Here is a 16,345-nt window from a genome sequence, read left to right as displayed (position 1 = left end):
TTTTATTTATTTAAAAGAGGAATTTTCATCGTTCTTTAATTAGAAAATGCATAAATTAATTTCTGTGTGAAAAGATAAGGTTTCACCATAATTTCATGTAGAAAACTACGCATACTAATGCTGAGGATCAAAATGGAGAAAAGAATATTTTAAGATATTTTTTTACAAATAAATCAATAAAATGATGATGCATATTCACAAATGGATTATTGGAAGGAGAGTTATCTTAAAAGAATCCATTATTCTCGGATAGAGCTATTTATAATTCTATTATGACCAGGAAAGAATAAAATTTCATAATTTTAGATTTTAACCTTTTCGATTTTAAATCACCGTTAAATTATCAGATAAATAGAAGAAAATTCTTTAGGAATCAAAGCTAGGATCAAATCCATATAATTTATAGTTGGGACCACAACCACGTGAGAAAGGTAGGCCAATAAGATGCTCGCCCATCTCTCGAATCAAAAACTAAGTAAAACCTTGTGACCATTCCCATCTCTTCAGTACTAAGAATGTATTCCGATTGATTTAGAGAAGTTTTCCCTAAGATCGAAACCGTCGAGAAATAAGTTAGAAATTCATTGAAATTAATGGGTGGATTACCCTGATCAAGATTCGTTATTCTCATTAAGAAAATCTAGATTTTTAGAAAAAGGGTTTTGTGGAATCAAACTCAACGGGAAATTCTTACTTGCATAGAAACTCTATTTTTCTGAGAAGGACTATCTTACGCCAGAATACTGGAGGAAGCGTTTGGCGTATGGTTTAAACTAAGGAGAGTTTCATTGTTGCAACAACAACAGCTGGCAGGGAGTCATCAAAGGATATTGTTTGCATGGAAAAACCTGCCAAGGTCTTGACCAGCCTCGGTATGGTTAAAATGGTGCTCTTCCGGTACGATGGGTGAGGGTCGATGAAGCGGTCCCTGAGTGAAGTGCTAGGACACCTAAGGAGGATCCTAGAGGGTTCTAACTAGGCGATGCACGGGCTCGCAGTTGTTGCTAGGACACCCATGCGTATGTCGAGGAAGATATGGATGGAATGACAAGGAATTATCTATGTGAATTAGAACTTGAATTTGGATCTCGTTGGTTGACTAACTGGTCTTCAACGGAGAGTCCGAATGATATTTTGATTGTAAAACAATGGACTAGATATTTTGGAGGATTGTGATTCGAAACACTATGGTTTCATTTCAAGTCTTCTTTAAAGATACCTGAATCTGTAAAGATAGCTGAAACTGTAAAAGGAAATTTCATATTAGGTGCGTGAGTGGTGTGTCTAAATTGTATTTTGCATGAGTGCCAGCACATCTGTGACAAGGGGCACCAACTCATGATGATATGATATATCCATGGTGGATGTTTTAATGACATAGACTAATGATGTGGTAATTTGAGTGAGGTGGTAGCTCTCCCTCCTTGATGATGTGTTCATACATGTGACATGGTATCTAATGAGGTGGCATGCCATGTCATTAATAATGGTGTGACATAGTGAGGTGACATGATATGCCATCAAATAATGAGGTGACATAGTGAGGTGACACATTGAGATGGTACATTGAGGTGGAATGCATGCCATGTGTAGGTAATATGTCAAACACATGACCACGTGCATGGCCACCTTAGGGTCTCCACCTAGGATAGGTACATTACCTAACCTACTTTACCAAGCCTAGTTAGGCTTGGGTTTAGGCTTGGAAGGGAAGAAACTACTCAAGTAAAGCTATTTTCACAACAAATGGATGAAAATAGAGCTTTCTTACACTCAAATTAAACCAAAATGTTTTTCATAGATTCATCATGATTAGAATTACTTTTTAACATAAAATTATTGCATAATCAAATAAAAATAGATTTTATAATTTATTTTCTAATTATATTCAGCTGCTCTCAGACTGTGAAGTAAGTTTCCAATGGAGATCTCAAAACTCTAACCGTTAAGAATGAAATTTGACCATACGGACACATTGTCCTCATAATTCTCTACCCTTGGTCATTCAATCAAATAAAAATAGATTTTATAATTAATTTTCTAATTATATTCAGCTGCTCTCAGACTGTGAAGTAAGTTTCCAATGGAGATCTCGAAAACTCTAACCGTTAAGAATGAAATTTGACCATACGGACACATTGTCCTCATAATTCTCTATCCTTGGTCATTCAATCAAGTAAAAATACATAATGTTTTATATAAATATGTGATGTATAAAGAAACTACTCTTTTTATATATTTTTAAAACATATATTAATTAATTTAAAATAGAAATTACATACAAACAATTACTCAATAAATCAAGTTAAGATCTCCATTACATGACTTCCATGTGTGCAAAGTAGGGATGAAATGGGAGTTAAAACAAGGAAGTTATTAACATTTTATGATCGTACTATCTACCTGTCTAAGTTTGGGACATGCCATATACACTATATTTTGACAAAGAAAATTTAGTGTTTAAAATTTTTTATTTTCGATTGGCTTTAAGTGCATGACTAATAGTGTGATGTTCCATTAGAAGAGCTCAATGTCAAATTCCTTTACAAACTGGGTGAGATTAACCAATTTTAGTGAAAAAATGATTGTTTTTTGCTACAAAAGAACTTTGAATATGATCCAAAGTGAGGACCCTTATTGCACAACCACCCATATGAGAACATTAGCAGTTTTGTGTGTAGCATCACCTTGAGCTTCACTACATTGAGATCTTGTCCCCATTTTTTCCCTTACTATGTTATTCCCTCTTACTATGTCCTTTCTCTCCCCCATTAGTCTTAGGAATTGGGGCCTTTCAGCTCCTTTTGATAACTCTCCTATAAGCGATCTGAGCCCCTATAGTTGGAAGCTCTATTGGGCTTAATCCACACCCTCTGGGTCTAGGTTCCTCCATTGTGAAGGGTTCTTGGTCTGTTTTTGAGCTAGAATATTGACTCTTGGTCCTGTTCCACTCCCCAGTGTATGCGCATGATAATGTTTCGTGTTCAATTGTCACATTTGTGAGTAGCTATGATTCTACGTTAATGTAAATGTATAAGCATTATGTCCCCTTTTTTTAAAAAAAATGATGAACTGGTCTTATAGAGGTCCTTGGGTCTCACATAGGTTAAGAATTTAGGTCAAGTCACACTCTAGAATTTTTGGAAATTTTCCTCCTAGAATCTCCAATCCAGACAATTGGACTAATTTGATTAGGTGATTAAACTCTTGATGATTATACCTTCTAATGATCAAATTGGTATAAACAATTGAACTTCACCATTTGATGATTGTACCTTAGAAGACTGGTGTGATGGGCTAGATTGTCCCGTTAACAATTGACGACTAGGCTTTTTGGCAATTAGTCAAGCAGTGAGAGAGGTCATACACAATTGCTTTCACACAATCAACCGTACTGATGACTAGTTTGTACAAATAATTTTATAAGATTTAGCAATTTATGTGATTAGACTTTCTGAAGAAGCAATTGCACTTTTTAAAGAAGAGATTAGAAGCTATGAGCACTTGATGTGATGATTGGAATGTCCAACGATTGCACTTTTTGTGTGTCAGCACCTACATGACTATTAGCAGTCTGACTGCACCACTGTTAGCAATCTCATAGATTTCCTATATTTTTGTGCATTCAACATGCACATCCCCTCAATATCCTAAATCAGATTTGGTAAGTAACTAACATAACTTCCCATTTAGTTGATTCTCTTACCATTTATAGCTCTGCACAACATACGAGAAACTACCCATGATTTGACTTTTCAATCCTGAGTGATTGGTGGACTTAATGATGGCCAATGATTAAAGTTCATAGTCCAATGATTGGACTTTCTAGAGAATAGTTTTTGCATGTTTTTTCCTTAACAATCAATTCATTTTGCGGTGCTACAGCATATACCCCTTTCTCTACGGGTGCTCTACATCAAGAATTTCTTCTTTAAATTTCCTTAATGAGTTTGCCACTATTTTAGTGACCTTGGCTTCACTCAATGGTACATGCAAAGTACCCATTTGAAGCACAAAGATTATATGAAACATAACCAAATAGGTTAGAACCCATCATGGCTTGTCCTTGTACACTTGTTCCAGGCATTTGGGACATTCCAGATTATAATGTATATTTCACTCACAGAATTTAGAATTCACTTATACTCTTAATATTCAATAATTACTACTATCTAACTAAGCATATAATGAGCACTAACCTTCACAAAAGAAACTTGATTTTTTACAATTTTAGAATTAGAAATGTGTTGTCAAGCCTTGTGAATCATCCTTTGCTCCTCCTTCTCCATTCAAGGTCCCCATATGAAATACTGATTGTGCACTAATTAGAGAGAATTAGGGCAAGAGAATGGTAAGGAAAGGATTAACTCATAACTGCTAAGACATTCAACATCTTAATGAAGCACTAATCTTTGCATAATCTCTCTAATGAGCTCCTCTCCCAACATGAAGAAGGTGCCATCTTCTTGTCCAAAACCACCCTTTTACACCTCTTCATGGTCAGGCACCCAACAAATAGTCATTTTAGCCTAAAAATTTACTTCCTGTTATTTTATTAATTTTTGAGCAAATATGGTTAAAAAAATACATCAAATGGCTTAAAATAAGCAGTATACCCTAAAAATAAGGATAAATGACCAAAATGGAAAACATTAGAAAAAATGAAAAATAATCTAAATTTTTTAAAACTAAAAATAGCTAATTTTCTCTATTTTTTATTCTAAAAATTTATTAAAAATAACAAAACTACCCAAGTTTGCTCAAAAAATAGGCAAATTAAGCACTAAAATTAGAAGTTACCAACTAGACAGTTCTATGCCATTCATGTTATCACTATAAATGACTACGGTCCTATCCAGTGACTTACCCATATCGCTATCAGGCTGATAGCATCCCTGTACAACCACCTCACAAGCTAACAACATCCCTGTACTCTACCTCTATACTCAATAAGTAATTGTCAACTGTCTTATTGCTCCAACTTACAATAGCACTCTCCCAAAAGAAAACATAATGCTATTGGTAGATGTAGTTGTATCTCTCTGCCAGCCTCATAAAAAAGTCCAAAATGAATAATGGACTTTATGTATCATGGAATCCATCTAGACACATCTAAGTGTGGCTTCTTAGGGCTCTGTATAAGCTAACTCACAAGTCCAATATCATAGCTCAAATCTGGCCTAGTAATGGTCATGTACATCAAGCTACCCACTATGTGCTTGTACATAGTGGGCTCCTCCAAAAGATCAATTGTATCTATGAAAAGCTTAGTGTTCAAAGTCTACTAAAAAAATTCCAAGCTCCTCATCAAGGCTCTGGTCGGGGCCACTAGAGACACCATCCACATAAGAGTGATCTGTTTTAATAGATAAGACATAAAAGGTTTATCTATCTTTTCCTTCACTTTGTGACAGAGCAGCACTTGTAGTACCACAAGATGATGCAACTACATTTCTTACATCTATCCTCAACTTTCCTAACCATGTACTAGCATTGGATCCACTGCTAGAGGACTCTCCAAGTCCACTAAGCACCCGATTGCTACTCTATATGTGGGAGAATATCATTATTTCTTTCTTGACCATGGACTAACATTGGATCCACTGTAAGAGGACTCTTGAGGTCCACTAAGAACTCGATTAATCCTCTATATGTGGGACAATATCATTACTTCTTACATGTGTATCTTCATTTTCCTTTATTAGTGCATACTAGCTACTAATCTCATCAAAGATAACATCTCTACTTACTCGCATCTCATGAGTGGTAGGGTTATAGCATCTATAATATTTATGCTCCAAAGCATAACCAATAAATATGCATTTCTCTATCTTTGGATCCACCTTGGTTCTCATTTCATCAAGAATGTGCACATATGTAATACGTCCAAACACTTTCAAGTGAGACACATATGGTTTTATGCTTATAAGCTTAATGTTTAGGGGTCATGCATGAAAACCTGTAGTGGGGGTCTTGTTCATAATGTAAACATCAACAATTACCTTTGCTTCATCGTATAATAATCTAGAATACTCTTTTTAGACATCAAGGCATAAGAAACATCTACAATGTGCATAATTGTCCTTTCTACAACACTATTTTGTTGTGGAGTGTACCTACATGTGTGCCTCTTGATTCCCTTATTTCTCAAGAAATCACTAAAGTCATTGGAGAAATATGCTTCCCCACCATGTGATATTAGGCATTTGACCTATATACCTTTTTCCTTCTCAACCAAGGCTTTAAATCTCTGAAAGTGAGCAAACACCTCGCTTTTCATTTTCAAGAAGTAAACCCACACTTTCCTAGTGTGATCATCACAATCAATGTAATATAGTACCTACACCTACAATTATTACAATCTTGGTTGGTCTCCATATATCAAAATGTATAACATCTACCAATGGCCTTTCATTGACATGCTTCTCATGCAAGAAATCATGCTTGGTAGGATTACCAAGTTAGAATGCTTCACATACTTTGTGCATACTATTAACCTTAAACTTTGACAAAAGTGCAATAATATTTTAGGCCTACATAGACTTCCGCCCTGCTGTATGTTCACATGACCATTGTGCTTGTGCCATGTGTTAATATCTGGGAGATAAAACCTATCCCATGCACAAACATGGCTATCTTTACCTCAAGCATGCTAGCATGCCTTCACCTTAGGCATGTTAACATTCCTTCACCTTAGGCACGTTAACATCCAAAGTAAACATCCTACCATTTCTGTTACCCTTTATAACCAAGCACGTAAGATCCCTCTCCTTATGTAAATCTATATTTATTTATTCAATATAAATCTAGAGAGAGAAAATTCAATGATGAGATAAATTTGGTTTTAATAATTTAATTACAAAGAAATTTCTCTTTTCATCCTAGGGGACTGTTGAAATGTCAAGCTCGTATACAGCTGGAGGATAGCACATGGGTGCTGACAGAGTGACAGTATGGTAGATAGATATCGTGTGGTGTGTTTATGACCGCGTCCAGCTGGTCATGTGTGGTGTGGACATTACATTAGGTTTACTTTGTAGTGTGGACATAACACTATGTTGTGTTCCTCTTTGTGTGTGTGAGAGAGATGATGACTATGGCTTCTCTCCTTTATGATTGATGGATATGGATTAGGGTTTGCTTCTCTTGTGTGTGCTCTCTCCTGCTTCTGTTTTTTATCATGGTATCAGAGCCTAGAGCTCATTAGCTGTGTTGTGAGAGTGAGTGAGAGAAGAGGGAAGAAGAAGAAAAAGCTGTGAAGGAAGCCATTGGAGCTTGGAGCAAAGGAGAAGCTGTGGAGCACACATCGGCATCAGATGTGTGCTCCACAGCTAAGGACCATTGGTAAGTGTAGCAAGACCCCCTCTGCGGATTGCAGGTATCAAGAGCAAGTGTAAGAGAAGATTAAAGGTGCAAAAGAAAGCAGAAAATTTCTGTTTTGAAGCTTTCATGGAAAGCTTGTGAATGAATGTACTTTGGCACATGTATTTTGGGAAATGCAAGCAAAGAAGTGAAGGTCTCATGTATTTGGAAGGGCACATGTACTGGCAACTCAGGAGCAAATCATTCATGCAAAAAATTGATGCATTACAAGTGATGTGTGAAGGAAAAATTCTGGTTTTGTGAACTCCTGCAAAACAGAAAACATACCCCCTGTGTGGAGGATCGATTTGCGGAAGCTAGAGGAAGAATTGAGCCAAACCCTTCAAGCAAATGTTAGTTTAGGTCATTGCTAAGGTTCTGATGATGTCAATGAGCATTTGCCCTTCTTCTACAGCCCCCAGGAGCAGGCGGCGCATTCTGGAGCAGCTCCTTGGATAGTTTGCAATGATTATGGTCTAATTCCCTCATTTGGACACCAAATTGGATGCTTTAAAGCTTGGAGTACTTAGCAAAAGTGTGATTGAGAGCAAGATAACATTTGGGGCAGCTCATTTGATGTATTTGGAGCTCATTGAACTCAATTAGCAGAGGTTTGCAGGTTTACAGAAAGTCTGTCCAGAAACAGAGCATTATTAATCAAGGCATTAATCCTTGTCTATATCAAATTGGCCTAATTCCTTTGGTACAAGTAGAGTCCTATGAGTTTCTAAACTTTTGATTCAAAAAGTTTTGAATTTGGATAAGATTTGAAGGAGATAGAGCATTTTTAGTGAGAGGTGGTACCTGACAAATGCAAAAAAAGGCAAACCAGGGAGCTACAAAAATTGGTGGTTCTCATTCACCTTGAAGAATTTGATCAAACCCTTCTAGGATATGTTGGAGAAATGTGTTGGGAAGCCAATGCAAGTTGAATCATTGCATTTGGACAAGATTTGAAGGATTTAGAGCATAATCTTTGACTGGTTACTGGCGAGAAATTACTGGCGAGAAAAAAACCAGAAAATTCAACTTTACCCTTTTTCAATTTTGATGATACAAATGAAGTTCTTATGCAACATGAAGTCATTTTTGGTGTGAATGCATATGTATAGCACATATTGAGCTTGGTTCATAATCATTTGGAGCTTTGGAAAGCATCGGGAAGAGTGTTACATCAGGGTACATCACAGGTATTCAAAATGGGAGATGGTCCAGTACAAATTGTTGGAGAGAAGCTTGACAGAACCAACTTCCAAGTGTGGAAGTTTCGAATGAAGAGTTTTTTGAAAGGCAAAGGATTGTGGAGCCTTGTATCGGATGAAGATCCGCGGATGAAGATCCGGAGCCATTCCTACCTCCTCAACCAAATAATGCTCAGTTGCTGGCTCACAAGCAATGGGTAGAGCGGTCTTCGAAAGTGTTGCATTATTTTTCAATATGTGTAACAGATGCCTTGCTTATTCACATCCAAGATGCAGATACACCGAAAGAAGCATGGGGTATATTGTGCCGAATGTATGAGACAGACACTGGTGCAAGGAAGATACAACTAAAGCAACAGATTCACAGTGTAACACGAAGGAATAGGAGTATACATGAGTATGTTCAGGAAATCAAGGGTTATGCAGATTCCTTGTCATCAATCCATGCCCCAATGGATGATGATGATTTGGTTGCTCTCACATTGCGTGGTTTAGGCAAAGAATACAAATCTTTTGACACTTCCATCTCAGTAAGGTTGGGAGGAATGCCAGACTTTAATGAGCTTGTGCCATTGCTCATTGTGGAAGAATTGAAGCTTGGCCTTGGTGGTATGAGTGTTACAGGTGGTGCATCCTCGTCAAGAAATGATGAGCATGCAAGGAATCAGGCTTTTTACTCATCTAGAGGCTTTCGAGGCAGGGGGAGATTTACCCCTCGAGGCCGTGGAGGACGTGGTTGGAATGATAGGTCTACTCAACCACAATCAAATCAGAATTTTCAGAATTCACAGTCATCATTTGGATCACGTGGAGGTCGTGGATTTCAATCCCATAGGGGGAGATTTGGAACAGGTGCTCGTGGAGGGGGAGATTTGGAACAGGTGCTCATGGTAGAGGACGATGGCATCCTCAACAAAATTTGAATGGGATTAAATGCCACTATTGTGGCAAACTTGGACATATGGCAAAAGACTGTTACAAAAAGCAGAATGATGTGAGGAATGGAAGACCACAACATGAAAATTATACATCTACCAGTAACAATGATGGGAGTTCAAATCATCTTTTTGCAATGAAGCACATTATGGGGACAATGGACTCTCAGAATGCAAGAGATGAGTCATGGTATATGGATTCAGGTGCCTCAAACCACATGACATGTCATGGTGAGTGGTTTGAGAAGATGCAACCATTGGATACAAATGGTTATGTAGTCACAGGAGATGATACTCAGCATCTTATAACACATGTTGGCAGTGTGCCTTTGAGGATGCATGATGGAAATGTGAAGAATATGTCAGAAGTGTTATATATACCATCCATCACAAAGAATTTGGCATCAGTAGGCCAAATGGTTGAGCAGGGACTACAAGTAAGATTCAATGAGAATGGCTGTTTTGTGGAAGACTTTAAGCATGGCTGTAGATTGATTGCCAAGGGCAAGAAGGAAGGAAGGTTGTTCAAATTGGATGCAGGCATACCAGAACTGAGCTCAGCCATGTTTTCAAAGAGCAATGGGATTGTGCAGGACATTGACATGTGGCACAAGAGGATTGGACATGTCAATATACAGAGATTAAAGAACATGCAAACAAGAGGCATTGTCAGTGGATTGCCTCGATTCAAATATGATGGACATATGCATGTTTGTGAAGCCTGTCAGTTTGGAAAGCAGGCAAGGTTAAGGTTTCCTAGAGAAGGAAATATGAGTAACAGGCCACTTGAGATAGTACACAGTGATGTATGGGGCCCTGCACAAAATCCATCTATCAAAGGAAGTCTATACTATGTGACATTTATAGATGACTTCAGCAGGATGACATGGATATACTTTTTGAAAGAGAAGAGTGAAGTGCTGGAAAAGTTCGTGGATTTCAAAGCTCTTGTAGAAAAGCAATATGGCTGTTGGATTAAATGTTTGAGAACAGATGGAGGTGGTGAATACACCTCAAAAGCTTTTGAGCATTTCTTGCGGAAGCATGGGATAAGAAGACAGTTGACATGCAGGTATACACCTCAGCAGAATGGTGTGGCTGAGAGAAAGAATCGAGTCATATGTGAAGTGGCAAGGGCAATGCTCAATGAAAAAAGCATGCCAGATTACTATTGGGCAGAAGCATGTGCTACTGCAGTGTATATCCTGAACAAAACACCTACAGTAGCCATTCATGGAAGCACGCCAGAGATGTGGCTTACAGGTTACAGGCCAAACATTGGACATCTCAAAGTCTTTGGTGGATGCGTAGCTTATGTCCATGTGCCTGATGAAAGAAGACGGAAGTTGGATCCTAAGGCAGAGAAATGTGTATTTGTTGGATATGCACAGGATCGAAAGGCCTACAAATGTTATAACCCTCAAACTAGACAAGTAGTCATCTCACGAGATGTAGTGTTTGATGAGCTTGCTAGTTGGTACAAAGCAAAAGATGAGGGAGTCATTGACTCACTTGAGGCTAATGTGCCTGTGAACTTGCCATCACAAGCAAGTTCTAGTTCTACTACTATGTCTGGGCCAGCAGGCAGAAGCTGAGAGTAGCAGTATACGTCCATGGTCAGGACGTTTGAGGCATGAGAGTGTGAGCACTGGGAGTAGTGCTATGGATAAAGGCAAGAAGAAAGTCGAAGGAATTGGAATCACAGGTTATGAGTCATCTAGTTCTGAGAGTCTGGATGAGGAGCTCGGCATACCTGTTTTACGCACACCTGGTGCTAGGCAGGACAGATATGTGCCACCACATGCTAGAGTTACAGGTGTACAGAGTGACCCGCATGCATTGCGGAGATCCCAGAGAGTCAGATATCCAGTTGAAAGATTGACATATAGAGATTTTGCTATGCACTATGCATACATGACATCTATGGTAAAGCATGTGGAACCTACATGCTATACAGAGGCTATTAGAGAGCATGTATGGGAGAAAGCCATGGATGAAGAGATGGATGCTTTGGACAAAAATGATACATGGGAATTGGCTGAGTTACCTCAAGGAAAGAATGCAATTGGTTGCAAATGGGTGTATAAGGTAAAGTGCAAGTCAGATGGTAGCCTAGAGAGACATAAGGCAAGGCTGGTCGCTAAAGGATATGCACAAACTTATGGTCTTGATTATGATGAAACTTTCAGCCCAGTGGCTAAGATGGCTACAGTAAGGTCTGTCATTGCACTAGCAGCACAAAAAGGTTGGGCTTTACATCAAATGGATGTAAAAAATGCTTTCTTGAATGGTGAACTACAAGAAGAGGTGTACATGGAACAGCCAGAAGGATATGTACATCCAAAATATCCGACTTTTGTTTGCAGGTTAAAGAAAGCAATCTATGGTTTGAAGCAAGCACCTCGTGCTTGGAGTGACAAGATCAGCAGATATCTTGTTAGTATTGGATTTGTGGTTGGAAATGCAGACTCTTCACTTTATGTGAAGAAGACACATGATGGTATCGTGATGATAGTCATTTATGTTGATGATTTGATTATCACAGGTGATTGTGGGAAAGGCATTGATGAGGTTAAGGCCTCTTTATGCAAAGAGTTTGATATGAAAGACCTTGGTGATTTAAGGTTCTTTCTTGGCATTGAGGTGATAAGAACAAGCAAAGGTATATGGCTGGTGCAAAGGCAATATGCACTTGACATGCTGGCAAAGTATGGTATGACAGCATGCAAACCAATGTTGACACCATTAGAGCAAAACATGAAGCTTAGGGCTGATTTGGGTGATGAGCTTGATGATATCACCATGTACAGGAAAATGGTTGGTAGCCTTATCTACATGACCATTACGAGGCCAGATCTCAGTTATGCAGTTGGTTTGGTGAGTCAGTTTATGCAAAGTCCTCGTAAACCTCACTTGGATGCTGTGAGACGTATTCTGAGATACGTCAAAACTACCGTGCATTATGGTCTTTTCTATGAGGCAGGAAAAGACATGCATGTCTATGGATATACAGATGCAGATTGGGCCGGTAGTGCATATGACAGGAGGTCTACCAGTGGCTATGTTTTCAGCCTTGGTAGTGGAGCTGTGAGTTGGAGCAATAAAAAGCAACCTACAGTTGCTTTATCTACCACAGAGGCAGAGTATCGTGGAGCAGCCCTAGCTGCATGTGAGGCTATGTGGTTGAAGAAGTTGCTAGATGATGTCAGGTTACAGAGTGATATGAGAGTTGTCATTCATTGTGACAACATGAGTAGTATTCAGCTTGCTAGCAACCCAGTTTATCATGCCAGGACCAAACATATTGAGGTCCACTATCATTTCATCAGAGAGCAAGTGCTAGATGGACATGTTGATTTGACATATGTGCAGACAGATGAGCAGGTTGCAGATATCTTTACCAAAGCACTTGGTAAGGATAAGTTCGAGTATTTCCGTACTAGATTGGGAGTCCTAGAGATGGACATGTCGAGCTTGAGGGGGAGTGTTGAAATGTCAAGCTCGTATACAACTGGAGGATAGCACATGGGTGCTGACAGAGTGACAGTATGGTAGATAGATATCGTGTGGTGTGTTTATGACCGCGTCCAGCTGGTCATGTGTGGTGTGGACATTACATTAGGTTTACTTTATAGTGTGGACATAACACTATGTTGTGTTCCTCTTTATGTGTGTGAGAGAGATGATGACTATGGCTTCTCTCCTTCTTTATGATTGATGGATATGGATTAGGGTTTGCTTCTCTTGTGTGTGCTCTCTCCTGCTTCTGTTTTTTATCAGGGACTATAAGAGAAAATAGATTGCATATCAGATCATGAGTTACGGGTGAAAATTCTATAGAGAAGCTAGTACCAAGAACCTATGTATAAGTTCGAGCTATACATTTAGTCAATGCATGTCATTTTTGAGGTCGTGTGATGTATCACATATGTTACCTATATTTCTTAAGAATTTTTGGAATTATCAGGAACAAGGATATATTTTGTTTACCACAGTACGGCTAGAGAGAGAAAATAGTCTAGAAAGAGAAAGTTATGTCTCGGAAACCTAACTACTTGGAAAAGTTCTAGTTGGTCCCCAGAGCCTATATAAGAAAACATAGCTTAATTCCAATCTTGTATAAGTGAGATTTTTAGGAAACACATTCACAAGGTATCGTTCATATCTTTAACACAATAATGGTTCATTAGACCGAAAAATTTCTTTCTGAGCATTCCTTTACAGGAATTTAAGTCAAGCAAGTCCTCAATTTGTCATCCAATTAACTTGATCCACCGGGTCAAGTGTTAACAGTAGCAATCTGACAGCACAATCCACTAATCTCATAGTGATTTGCTGAAGTCATTATCATCATTCCAGTTACAAATATTATCACAGGGACTTGTCCTATTCATCCTCATTGTGGTTTTTGCTCAGCTTAATACTTTTTAACCAAAATTCAGGAATCATCTTTTTCCAACCAGAATCCAAATCAACTCATCAATTCTCAACGAGAATTTTAAAATCATATCAACCACATTCGAATTCATCATCTGGATAGCATTTTTGCTTCTTATAATTTCAAGGTCTTAGATTTACTCGTATATACTGCCAGTAAAGAGCTGCCGTTATACCCTTGGTATATACAGGTAGTCACGGTCCTTGAAACTATAAGGTAAATACCATCATATCTAGGCCTCAAGCAAGTCAGGAATTCCATGCAATTGCGGTACTTCCATCTGAAGACCCAATTACTAACTTATGAATTTCAGTCTCTAAATAACAATTGGTATGAGTTTTATCACACAATTCCAACCTTTTACTGTTACTTCATAAATTTTTGATATTTTTGGCTTCTGAGCTGGTCCACTTTTGTCAATTCGCTCTGATACTAGCTGAAAGATCCCTACCCCCTCCACACAATGGATTCGGGGGTGCTAGCAGCCGAAGTAGCACTCCTAGCGCCGTGCAGGGTCCTTTCACTCGGGGCCTCGCCCACGGATATCCGGAGAGGAGACTAATTCCTCGGTTCTTCCAAAACCAAACCCAAAAAATCTTCCCTCACCCAGAAAGCACGGGCGATTCCTCCAGGATATTTTTACTCTAACGTAGTCAAGGTCATTACTGACCAAACTGATCCGACCAAGCTTGTAAACCACTTGGTCAGATCAAGCAAGAAACTTGCACTTGGATCATAGAGATCAATGCTTTTTTCCCCATCGAGAGGCACAACCATTGATTCTCATCCATAGAACAATTACTATCCGGGATTTACTTCATCTATCGTATTATAACACAGTTGAGTCTCATTTTACGGATCCATCAGTCCAGCCTAACCCCATCCAGTCCCATGGGTTTTCGAGGCTCCCTAGACGGATATTCATGCAAATTCAACGCCAGTCATGCCACTTACACACCCAATATGAAAATGCCTTTTTCACAGATTCAACCATCTTTAAAACAATCATTTAATGAAACCATAGTGTGACGGATCATAATCCTCCAAAATATCTGATTGAATCTTAATTTCCAATCATTCCTTCATCGGTGTACCTATGGTATCATTGGCAACCAAAACGCTCACCACCTGACCACTCAAGGGCCTTTTCGATAGTTCCTAGCTCATAGTACCCGGCAATATATTCACTTATAAAAATCAAAATGGAATCTCCGTTGAAGATCAGCAAGATCAACCAACAGATCTATATAAAAAGTCATGGACTCATCAGTTGAGGACCAGTAAGGTCAATCAACCAGATCCATGCCTGGTTTCAGAAAATAATTCTTACTCCTTGTTCCAATATCTTTCACGTAAGAACTTTTTCTAAATTTTTGCCAATTGCTTGGCCTAATTAAAGATTCTTTTTCTGACAACTATTTCCATATTCCTTCTTAATTCCTCAATTGAATTTTATTCAATATTCTTTTTATGAATAAAATAATTCATGAGATTTGTAGAAATCAATTCTACCCATATTTTCGCTTTTGGTAAATAATCAGAAATTGAATTATACTAAAATTTCCTCTTCTTTCCATTTAATTTCTTAGATCTCAATTACCATGGGAATTCCTCTTTTCCCATCAAATATTTCTCTTCAAATAAATTTATTAAAATATCCATTATTTCAATATGCTAGAAATTTCTCTTTGCCCATCTAAATGATGTAATTCCAAATGTCATAAGAATTCCTCTTTCGACATTTAAATGTTTCTCATAGATAAATAAATTTATCTAAAAATTCATCTTTGAATTTAAATGAATTATCCCATAATTTCAATATGATAGGAATCTCTCTTTTCCCATCCAATTAATGGAATTCCAAATGTAATAGGAATTCCTCTTTTAACATTTAATTATTTCTCATAGATAAATAAATTTATCTAAAAATTCATCTTTGAGTTCCCATAATTCCAATATGATAAGAATCTCTCTTTTCCTATCCAATTAATGGAATTCCAAATGCAATAGGAATTCCTCTTTTAACATTTAATTATTTCTCATAGATAAATAAATTTATCTAAAAATTCAACTTTGAATTTAAATGAATTATCCCATAATTCCAATATGATAAGAATCTCTCTTTTCCCATCCAATTAATGGAATTCCAAATGCAATAGGAATTCCTCTTTTAACATTTAATTATTTCTCATAGATAAATAAATTTATCTAAAAATTCATCTTTGAATTTAAATGAATTATCCCATAATTCCAATATGATAGGAATATCTCTTTTTCCATCAGATTAATGGAATTCCAAATGTAATAGGAATTCCTCTTTTATCATTTAAACTTATCTATGCAAAAAGATAAATTTAACTAAATTTTCTCTTGAAAATTAAATAAAAATCTTCATTAATTTCTTTACA

This window comes from Cibotium barometz, chromosome 42, assembly GCF_041138505.1.
Source record: "Cibotium barometz isolate CiBa-2024 chromosome 42, ASM4113850v1, whole genome shotgun sequence".
NCBI lineage: Eukaryota > Viridiplantae > Streptophyta > Polypodiopsida > Cyatheales > Cibotiaceae > Cibotium > Cibotium barometz.
Note: the sequence above shows the minus strand (reverse complement) of the source record.